Source organism: Cupressus sempervirens, chromosome 3 (genome assembly GCF_028749045.1).
Source record: "Cupressus sempervirens isolate cs-2001-9-10 chromosome 3, ASM2874904v1, whole genome shotgun sequence".
Lineage (NCBI taxonomy): Eukaryota > Viridiplantae > Streptophyta > Pinopsida > Cupressales > Cupressaceae > Cupressus > Cupressus sempervirens.
In genome coordinates this window covers 577740310-577751804 of record NC_143120.1, presented here as the reverse complement: position 1 = coordinate 577751804, position 11495 = coordinate 577740310, and the positions used below count along the sequence as shown (strand labels likewise).

General features: G+C 34.9%; 1 pseudogene; it reads left to right on the top strand.

Moving 5' to 3' along the window:
• Positions 1-1489: 1489 nt before the first annotated feature.
• On the top strand, positions 1490-3041 carry LOC149567742 (nucleobase-ascorbate transporter 12 pseudogene; annotated as a pseudogene).
• Positions 3042-11495: the final 8454 nt, after the last annotated feature.

The window sequence follows — 11495 nt, the reverse complement described above, 5'->3', positions numbered from 1 at the left end:
GAGATATTTGCACCTATATTAGTAATTTATGATATTAGTGCATAATTTAATGTTTCTACATTGTTTATCACATGTTTAGACAAATTTAAGGTCTAAATTATTTTTAATTTTAGTTTCTAGCACAAATAAAAGTTATATATGATTTTACTATATTTTATGTTATCAAAGATTTAAATTTTTTTTATCAAAGATATATATATATTTTATCAACTGCTGTATAATATTATTATTAATAATAATTTTAAAATTTAAAGAATTTAAAATAAATTATCTAAAAAATATTAATAAGCAATATTTTTCATAATACATAAAAGGAGACATTAAAATGACCAAACTTCATAAAAATTAAATTCAGGTTGTTCATGAGCATTAACCATAGGTTGGGAATGAAGGAATTCCAATCTAGTATTTTCCATGTTTTTAATGAAACTGCTAAAATCGATGGTGGAAGACTGAATCAGGAGTGCTTGGTGCATTAATGGTGAGGGACACACACTAGAAGGGGTTTTTCTTGAAGTAACCCTCTGTTGTACTAAGAAAATGTTCAACATTTCACATTGTCTATAACTCCTGAATCCATCCTTACTACTATTTGCATCGAATAGACCATGTCTTCTTTTCTACTCAAGTATAGATTTGCAACAAATAATCTCAGGATTAGAAGGTGTTCTAGTAACAATGTGTTACTAATGTGCATTATATTTTCAACATTGGTATTTTTAGAGCCATCTTCCAAATGCAAGACCAACAAGATTGGTGACATTAAGAAAGTGAGAGTGTGCTTCATTGTGAAGAGATGGTATAGGAGAGATAAATTTGTATGATCATGTGTATGACTATAATCTTTCCAATGATCTTGGTAAATAGGATAGTGATCCTAATCTCCACAGGTAGGCACTTGGTGTGGGTCGCAAGACCTTCCTTATCCCAGAAGATGTATAACTAGATGTGCCCTACTAGTAAGATAGGTTCTTAAAATATTTTAGAGCTTCAAGGATTTTCCTAATGTTAATTGATCTAGTTTAAAATAGTTTAGAGGTTCAATTAATGATAATTTTAATACTTTGGTAGATTAGTAGTTTGAGAGCTTGCCTTTGTTGCACCATTTTGGATAGATTTTCTCCCCCATAAGAACCCAAGATATTCCAAATACACAATTGGCCAGAAGCCCTTTGATGTTATTGTGTCCTTTTTAGTTTAATTTTGTCTAGCAATTTTTAAACTATAGTTAGACCAATCAATGTTATCCCTAGTTAATTAGATTTAGGGAGTTGAACCCTAGTCCTCATTTTGATATTGATGTGTGACATGTATTAAATTAGAGAAGTCAAACATGGTTGTTTATTTTTAGCTCCTTGAACTATACTTGAACCCAATCAATTCTTTCTAGCATTGCATCCATGATGTAGAGTACTTCCCTCAGTTCACATCCTCATTACGAAAAATTGAATTTTTTTTATGAAGAGTACATAACCTCACAAGCATACTCATGTATCAATTGAAACTATACACAATTCAACACTACATTTCTATTATTTAATCTCTTATCCTAATTCCCCTGGTGATTGTACCTATGATGCATGGAAGTGATGAGGATATAGTGAAGGTTGTGTCAATTGTGCTACTTATCTCTGGCATCTCAACCCTTCCACATTCCTTTTTTGGTTTGAGGTTATCACTTGTACATGGAGCATCTTTTGTTTATCTTGCACTAGCTTTGAGTATCATATTTCCAATGAGTTTTTTGCTATGAGTAAAAATAGATTTCAATATACCATGAGAGAGTTGTAGGGAATTGGGCTATAGTAGCCTAATGTCACTTTTTCTTAGGGTAATCAATTCTATTGTGGTTGCTTCTACTATGGTTGTTGTTGGCCTGACATTCTTTACCTATGGATTTGTCATGGTTATTACTTGTGTGGAGATTGGTCTACCTCAAATTCTTATTATTGTGATATTTTTCTTGTATCTCCAAAGAGTCTCAATTTTTGGTAACCAAGTCTTCCAAGTATATGTGGTTCCATTGGGGCTTGCAATTACATGGGCATATGCATTTCTACTCACACAAGTTGGGGTTTACAACTTTAAAGGTTGTAATATGATAGAGGAAATTTCTAACATTTGAAATGAAATATGTAAGAAACAATTTTATACCATGCAAGATTGCCGAAGTGATTTTTTAGATGTTCTTAAGATAGTCACTTGTGTTATATTTCCTTACCCCTTTCAGTGGGGTGTTCCTACATTCCATTTTAAGACTGCAATAGTTATGATAGTGGCAACTATTATTGCATTTGTTGATTTGGTTGGGACATACCATGTGACATCTCTTTTGGTAGCATCAAAGGCACTAACACTAGGTGTCGTCAGTCAAGGAATTGGCTTGGAAGGCTTGACTAGCTTGTTGGCTAGCATTTGGGGCACTGGTGCAGGGATGACATCACTCACAGAGAATGTATATACTATGGCTATAACAAAGATTGGGAGCTGACATATTGTGGAATTTGGGGCATGTGTTTTGATTGTTTTGGCATTCATCAGTAAGGTTGGAGGATTTGTGGCTTCCATGCCCAAAGTAATTGTTGCTGGGCTATTATGTTATATGTGGACTATACTTTTTTCTCTGGGTCTATCCACCCTAAGATACAGTGCAACTGGAAGCTCACAAAATATGTTAATATTGGGCCTATCTTTATTTCTCTCATTATCAGTTCCATCTTATTTTCAGCAATATGGTAGAGGACATAGAACTAACTTGGAAAAATAGTTCCAGTAATAAACAGTTGGTGCATAAGGCCCCATACAGACTAGTACACATGGGCTTAACTTTTTCCTCAACATATTTTTCCTTGCACATGGTAATTACATTTTCTGTAGCATTGATTTTGGATAATATCATTCTTGGAAGTCGACAGGCAAAGGGGGCCCATAGTTGGTCTCATTCAGGAGGAGCAAGAACCAAGCCTGTTGTGGTCAAGGACTATGGTTTTCCATTTGGGCTTTCAAGATTCTTCTTATGGGCACAATGGGTGGGGTTGTAAATTATGACTATAAAAAATTTGGAAGGGAGGAAATGCTATCAAATTTGTAAAATGGGTTAGAGCCAAATTTGGATACTTATGATAGATACACACATATATTTGATTCTATTTCCTAGTTACATTATCATTTTTGGAGAAGGCAAAAATTTGTTTCAGGGACTGGATTCTTAGCAAGGTAGGCAATCTATGTTGAATCCTTCAAAGAATTTTCATCCTAGACATTCTTTATGTTATTCTGTAGTAGAGCTATAGAAAAGTATCTATTATCCATAATCAAGAGAATTTGCATCTTGCCAAGGTAATACATTTTCAAGTAATTAAATTAATACCATTTTACATTTATGTCTGTGTACATTCCATTTGCATGGTAGCAACATCATATAGTTGTTTCCCTCAATTGAGAGAAGTGGTTATTATTTTCTCAATTAAGTTGATTGCAGTATACGGTATATCACATAAGATCAACTCTAAATCATAGGTTATGAGAGATCAATTAAGATAAGATGATTTTAAAAAAAAAAAAAAAAAACAAACAAACAAACAACTGCACTTTTTATAGCTACACAAAATAAATGAAAATAAAACTTTTTAAAATGATAGGGCATCATGATTTTGAAATTACAGTTAACCATGACCTTGTTTAGAACAACAATGATTATTATACAACCGTCATTTAGATTGGGATGACAATCCTGAACTTGCAGATTCATTGCAATTTATAGCTGAATCAATTGATCTTTTTGATGTAGAATTTTTTTTCTCCAACATACAAAATTTTAAACCTCCTATCAAAATATTCCTTGGGCAGAGGTTGTACTAGAAACACCATTTTTAAGACCTAAAGTGGAATTTCAAGCATACTTTGCCAGTATTTGAGTAGAAGCAATTTTTTTTGGCAACTTGGCTAATTCAATTTTGGTTGGAAGTTTACGATGACTGAGCCACAGATGGGTGCTTATCTATACTAGCTTCAAATTTTTTGAACCTCCATTGTTCCCTTCATAATTTGCACCACCAGTGCCATTCAGTAGCTCTAAAATATGTTCTAAAATGTTGCACTGACGTTGAAGATGCTACTTGTCAAATGTGATGAAGAATGATTTTTAGTATTTATAAGATTAGGTTGGTCACACTAGGGCAATATTCTTAGTCACCAATGATAAACGATACTAATAATTATGTCACAATGTGATAAATGTTCTCATTTTAACCAATTTGTTGCAACAATTCTGCACTAGGGATTCATTTGACAATATTTCTGGCCTTTCAAGAAACTGGTGCACTTGGTTGTCACATCTGTACTCTTGCTAATAATGTCAAAAAATAAATCTTTGGGCATTTGTGATAATTTTTATATTGTAAAACAAGACATGTTTTTGGATTCTGAAATATCATTGAGATAAACAGTACTGTCTTTTTCATTTTTAAAGAATATTCAATTTAGCATTTTTATTTATATTGAATTTTCCTCCGGTGTATTTTTTGTAGTAGTAAATGGATGGATTAATAGGCTTCAAGATGAGGACATTCAATCTAATGTAATTTAAATTATTGGTCAGAACATGAACACAACCTACATCACATGTCCTGCAGATCCTGTTGCAACACTAGGCATAAAACTGTCATTTCTAGTTATGATTGTCAAGAACTTAAAAAAATATTTCACATTTGAAATCAAGTGCTTGATGATAAGAATGTTTGCCAATGTTTTGGAGCTTCATTTTTTTAGGTAGGACGAAACCTTCTGAACATGATGATACTTATGGAAAGAATATATCTCATTGAAGGAGTATAGAGTTAAAACATTATTATTGATTCTTTCATTCTATGATCACTTTATTCAATGCCATTTCAATGTGAGTCACATCAAGCACAACCATTATAAAGTTATGTTTGCCCTATATTTGCAAGTGATCATTATTAGCTAGGCTCTCATATTTATCACAAGGTCTCACAGCTGGTCATTTTTAGAACAACCCGGCATTTTGCTAGTCTACTTTTGTGATAGCGCAATTAGTAATCACTCTACTCCATTTACACTAAATTTTTAATTCAAAAAAATTCATATGTTGTTTCTTTTTCATTGGTGATAGGCTGAAGTCAAGGTTAATTATTATTGATGCTTTCCAACTTTAGCATGCTTTCCATATACCATCAACAACAATTTCCAAGTTTTGTTTTGACATTGATGCTAATAACAATCATTTTCTTGTGTTAATAGTACCTCAAAAAAAGCCTATTCAAACCAAGGATGTTGCCATACACCTGGAATAAGGTCCATTCATTTCTCCTGGCATATAGTCATGTGTTCATGCATTGTTTGTATCACTGCATGAACCATCAGAATATGCTACAAAATATATACAATAATCTGCCAACGAAGATTGCCTACCTTTATTGGGTTGAGGAAAGTAGCATTTCCATTGTGGAAAATTACCAGTATAGCTTAAAATAGGATTTCAAGTATAGAATGCAAAGGAACAATTACTTAGGTCTCACTGATCATAGATTTCAAATGATGACCTCACCAATAGGGGTATTTGCAATTTTGCAAATCCAATCAGCATTACATCACAATAAATTGGTTTTGGATTTGCAATAGAAAACATGTCAAATGAATTCATGAGGGGCTCAAACTTGACACATAGCATATCTCTAAAGTCTACAACATAGTAGTGAAGGAATTTCATCAATAGGTTTGATAGGTAAAAATTTATTAACCTTCAAAGTTGGGCATTCAAAATTCTGATAAAGTGCAATTAGCAGGATATAGTAAAATGCCTGACTTTGGGGAGATGAAATTCCTATAAAAATTGATCATAGAGAATTGAATTTGAAACACAACCAGTCTGATATGCAAATAACATGTTCCCAAAATAAAAATTCATGAAACTCTATAGGGTACAAGATATACACATGCAAAGTGGGCCTGTCAAAACAATTTGAAACAACAATATTTCTAGATTTGGCAGTGGCTCCAAATGACACATCTTGTAATGATACAAAGCTATAAATTAGACACATGAGATGTAGCAGTAGGAAGAATGAAAGCTGATCGACACATAAATCACTTGGAAATGCACAAAAATCACCAGTGCACAAATGCATAAAGGCTCAATTTGCATTATTTCAGAATGGAACACTCAAGAATTTGAGAATACCAACACCTATCGTAAGCTTTTTCATAATCTAAGAGGATCATACATGCTTGTTTCCCTGAATCTTTAGCCCACTCAAGCACCTGACAGCAAGTAACAAGGTTTTCCAAAATACATCTCCCCTTTGCAAAACTCATTTGCATTTGACTATTAACATGTTTTAGGATTTTTTCAACTCTTATAGCTAATAGCTCAGCAAGGATCTTATATGAAGTATTCAAAAGTGTGATAGGCCTCTAGTATTTTACAAGGGTTTTGCATAATCTTTAGGAATTAGCTTCATAAGACCTGTGCTAATATCTAATCCCAAATATAACTAGTTGATTAGCTTCATAAGAACTGTGTTAATATCTAGTCCAATCTAGATTATTCTTATATAATATTAATGATAACATTCTTGATTTCTTATGTAACGAGAAACATGCTAGGCGCTCTAATAGTTTTTGAATTAGCGGGCTCGCTTTTAGGTAGGAAACTGGTTGGGGAGAACCTGGTAGGAGGTATAGACCCTAGAGGAACTATGGGGGGACTTGGGAAGAATGTTGGATCGAGTTTCATGGTGGTTGGGGATGATGGTAAGTTTGGACATGTTTCAGACACTTGTTGTGGGGTCTGTGACCCACCCTTGGATTTTGCCTTTGCTTCTCATGTGTCAGGTTAGGACAAAGAGGAAAAGAAAGATTATGCAAAATCTAATAAAGTTAATTCCTCTATTGGAGAAAAGGTAGGGTCCTCAGAACTAAAGACCTGGTCTTCACTTTTCGGCAGGAAACCAACTGGAAAATCTTCTTTCCCGTCGGTGACTTCTAAAACTAGTTGGGAGAAAGGTGAGTTCCAGGTCTTTATCCCTAACCCCTTAGTGGATTTCCCTATTTCCTCCATGGATTTCATGCTGGTGGGAAAATTTTTGGGGGCAAGACCAGATCTTGATTCTCTAAGGAAAATGGTTAAGAGGAAATGGGCTATTCGCAGGGAGGTGGACATTTCTCCCATGCCGAATGGTTTCTTTCTATTTATTTTTAACTGTAAGGAAGATATGAATTTGGTTCTCTATGGAGGTCCCTGGTCTTTTAGAAAATGTTCTCTTACTATCAAAAAATGGGAGCCTAATATGGTTTTATCAGATTCCTTTTTCCTTTCTACCCTGATTTGGGCCAGACTTCCTAGACTCCCTCTCGAATTCTAGCATGAGGACATTTTTAAGGGTATAGCCAATTCTTTTGGTGAACTGGTGGCTCTAGATGATGCTACTACAACCAGATCCAAACTCCAGAGTGCTAGATTGTATGTGAAGGTGGTGGATCTGAATCACCTCCCTGAAAAGGTGGATTTAATCTCTAAGCTTTGTAAGAAAACTCAAGTAATCATTTTTGAAGATCTTCCTAATGCTTGTTATGCTTGTAAGAAACAAGGTCACTTGGTTAAAAACTACCCCTCCAAGAGTAAAATCCACTTGAGTAGTGAGAAGGAAGTGAAAAAGACTAAGGTTCAGCAAAAGAAGGTTTGGAAACCTAAAGATGTTCATCTCAAAGAGAAGAAAGAGAATGAGAACTCAATAGCTCCACCAGCAGTTGTGGATATTGTCTCTGAGCTTCTTCTTGAGGATGGGGCTAGGCTCGTGCCTGAGACAGAGAACATAAACTCTGAAAAAGAAGTGAATGGCTTACAACTTGATCCCATCTTGCCTAAACAAGGTATAGATGACCTACCAAATTTATCAAAGAAAAATTTTCTTTATCAAAAGACAGAGGATAAATGGAGTGATCTTGATGAGATGATAGAGCTTGAGGAAGGAGAATTATTGGTTGAATTTGGAGCTCATAGAGAGGATGATGAAACTCAGCCCAGGGAGATGGAGGTTTTTGCCCCTTTGCTTTCCCAGGATACCCTTATTAAGGACCCTCCTATCCTAGAAGCTGTCAAAGAAGATGGATTAATCTCAAAGCTTAAATCAAATTCAAGGAAAAGGGCTGAAAAAAAGAATAGCATAAAGGGGGTCAAGAATCAAAGTAGTAAATTAGAATTGCATACTAAAGTGAATCCCAAAGCTTTGACCCTAGTAAAACCTGGGAAAAAAATAGACCAGTAGTCCAAGGTGAAACTAGATGTTGGGTCTCCAGATGGACGTGGAAGGAAATCTTCTAAGAAAACCAAGGAGTTAGAAAGCTTGCAGAATATTGCTGATGGTTGTCAAGCAACTATTCTAGATTATACCCCTAAAATATGGAAATGAAAACTATTACTTGGAATATTAGGGGCTGAATAGTTACCATAAACTAGATGTTGTTAAGAATTTTGTTAGAGAACATAAACCTAATTTTCTTCTACTTTAGGAAACTAAGATGAAAAAAGAGAAAGCAGAGTAGATAAAAGTTTTTAAAAATTACTCTATAAATGCTAGTAGTTCAGAAGGTGCTTCAGGGGGAACCTCGATGCTATGGAAAAAAATTTGCTTTACTGGGACTATTTTGAGAGCTAGTAAATACTTTATGATTGCTAAAATTACTAGTGTTGATCAAAAAGAGGACTGGTATATTGTGAATATATATGCGCCCAACATGAAAAGCCAAAGGAAGAAGGTTTGGGACTCTATATCCAATTTTAAAAGTATGGATTACTCTGGAAGGTGGATAATCATGGGAGACTTCAATGTCCCTCTTTATGACCATGAAAAAATGGGAGGTAATTCTACCCAACTCGAAGGTAGAATGGACCTTAGGGAATTTATAAACAAAGAGGGCCTAATGGATATGTATCTTCAAGGCATTTAGTTTACTTGGAGTAATAAGAGAGTTGGCAATGATTGTATTCAAGCAAGGCTTGACCGTTCTCTTATCTCTCCTGATTGGACAAATTATTTCATCTGCAAGTTGGAAGCCCACCAGAAAATTGGTTCTAATCACTTCCCTCTTATTTTCACTGCTAATAAGATTAGTCCTAAGATGAATTTTCCTTTTAGATTTGAGAAGATGTGGATGCAACACCCTCAGTTTGAAAGAAAAATGGAAGAATGGTGGAACATCAAAATTGATGGTACTGCTCTCTTCAGAGTGACTTCTAAACTTAAAAATGTCAAAATGAAAGTCAAAATTTGGAACAAAAACTACTTTGGAAACATTTTTGAGGATAAATCTGTATTGAAAGAGGACATCCAAAAAATCCAAGATATAATTTAGAAGGAGGGATATTCCCCAGACCTTCTTTTAGAAGAAAATGAAAAGCTGACTCAATACCACGACATCATTGCTAAAGAAGAGATCTACTGGAGGCAAAGATCAAGATTGATATGGCTGACTAAAGAAGATAAAAATACCAATTTTTTCCATCTATCCACTCTGAAGCATAGAGCCAAATCTCACATTTCACATCTTACTAAGGAAGATTTGAAGATTGAGGAGGATAAGGACATCATGGATGAGATGGTGACTTTTTTCTCTGGTCTTATGATAGTGGACCCCAATATCAATATGGAAAACCAGGTTGAATTCCTTAGAGTGATCCCCACTCTGGTTTCTAAGGATTAGAACAAATTGTGAAGCTCAATTCCTAAGAATGATGAAATTTTCAAAGCTGTTAGTTCTCTAGGAGGAGAAAAAGCCCCTAGTCTTGATGGCTTTCCCATGTTTTTCTTTTAGAAACTTTGGAAACTTGTTGGAAAAGATGTTTTTGATGCAATAAAGGAATTCTTTGGGGCAAAACAAATGCTGAAGGAAGTCAATTCCACCTTCTTCTACCTAATTCCTAAGAAAATTGGAGCTGATTCACCTGATCAGTTTAGGCCAATCAACCTTTGTAATTCTTTCTATAAAATTATCTCCAAAGTGCTTACTACTAGATTGCTTTTGGTGACCCGTTTGATCATTGCTGACCAACAAAATGGCTTCACTCTAGGTAGACAAATCCTCAATTTTGTGATTTCTGCTCATGAGAATATTCATTCCTTATCTTGTTCTAACAATCAAGGATTTGTAATGAAAGTGGACGTTGCTAAGGCTTATGACAGAGTTGATTGATCTTTTCTCTCAAACATTTTGTTTTCCTTTGGCTTTGACAACAAGGTTGTTGGACTGATACATCAGTTTATCTCTACTTCTTCTAAAATTGTCCTGGTTAATGGTAGCTCTTCTCATTTTTTTAATCCCTCTTGGGGATTGAGACAAGGGGATCCTTTATCCCCCATTCTCTTTATTATTATGGCTGATTGTTTGGGGAGGTACATTGGGAATCTGGTGCATAAAGGAGTTATTAAGGGCTTACAACCCTCTTCCCATCCTCTTATATGTTCTCATGGCCAATTTTTTGATGATACCATCTTTATGGGGAAATCTGAAGTCAGGGAAGCCAAAATTTTGAAGCAAGCAATTAATCTTTATTCTTCTGCCTCAAGCCAACTGGTTAACTGGAATAAAAGTGTTGTGTTTTTTCTCAATACCCCTACTCTTAGACAACATAAAATTGCCAAAATCCTTGGTTTTTCTATAGGGTCTTTCCCTTCTTCCTATCTAGGTCTTCCTTTAGGCTTGAAGGCTCTGAATTCCTTCTGGGAAGACCTTATTAACAAACTTAGCAAGAAGTTGGCTGGTTGGAAAGGGAACCTTTTAAGCCAAGCCGGTAAATTAATTCTTCTTAAAGCTTCACTCCAAAGTATACCAACTTATGCTTTAAGTTTTTTTAAAATCTCCACTAAATTTGCTGAGGCTATTGACAAAATTCAAAGGATTTTTTTATGGACTAGTGCAGAAGAAAAAAAGAGAATGCCTTTAATTTCTTGGGACCAAGTTTGTAAACTAGTCAGGGAAGGTGGACTGGGCATCCAGAAAATCAGAAGCATGAATAAAGATCTTCTAGCTAAACAAGGATGGTGTGTCTTTCATGAAAACAAAGAGTGGAGTACCATTTGGAAACACAAGTACCTTCTTAATTCTATTTCTCTTCCTGATTTCTTCTCTTCTTCTGATGTTGCTCATCCTTCCTCCATTTGGGGAGCTATGCAGGGAACAAAGAAAATTCTTGGAGAAGGGTGCTCTTAGAAAATTGGTAATGGGATTAGGGTGAGATTTTGGGAAGATGTCTGGATTAAGGATCACCCCCTAATTGAAGATGTTCAAGATATGACATAGGTTAACTTATGCAAGCAAAGATATGACACTCTTGTTAGTCATTATTGGCAGAATGATTCTTGGGTGAACTTGAAGGACATTGATCAATGCTTCAATCACATCGAATCATCTCTCAATGTTGTTTCTCTCCATCCTTCTTTTGAGGATGAGATTATTTGGTATGCTGATCCTAGTGG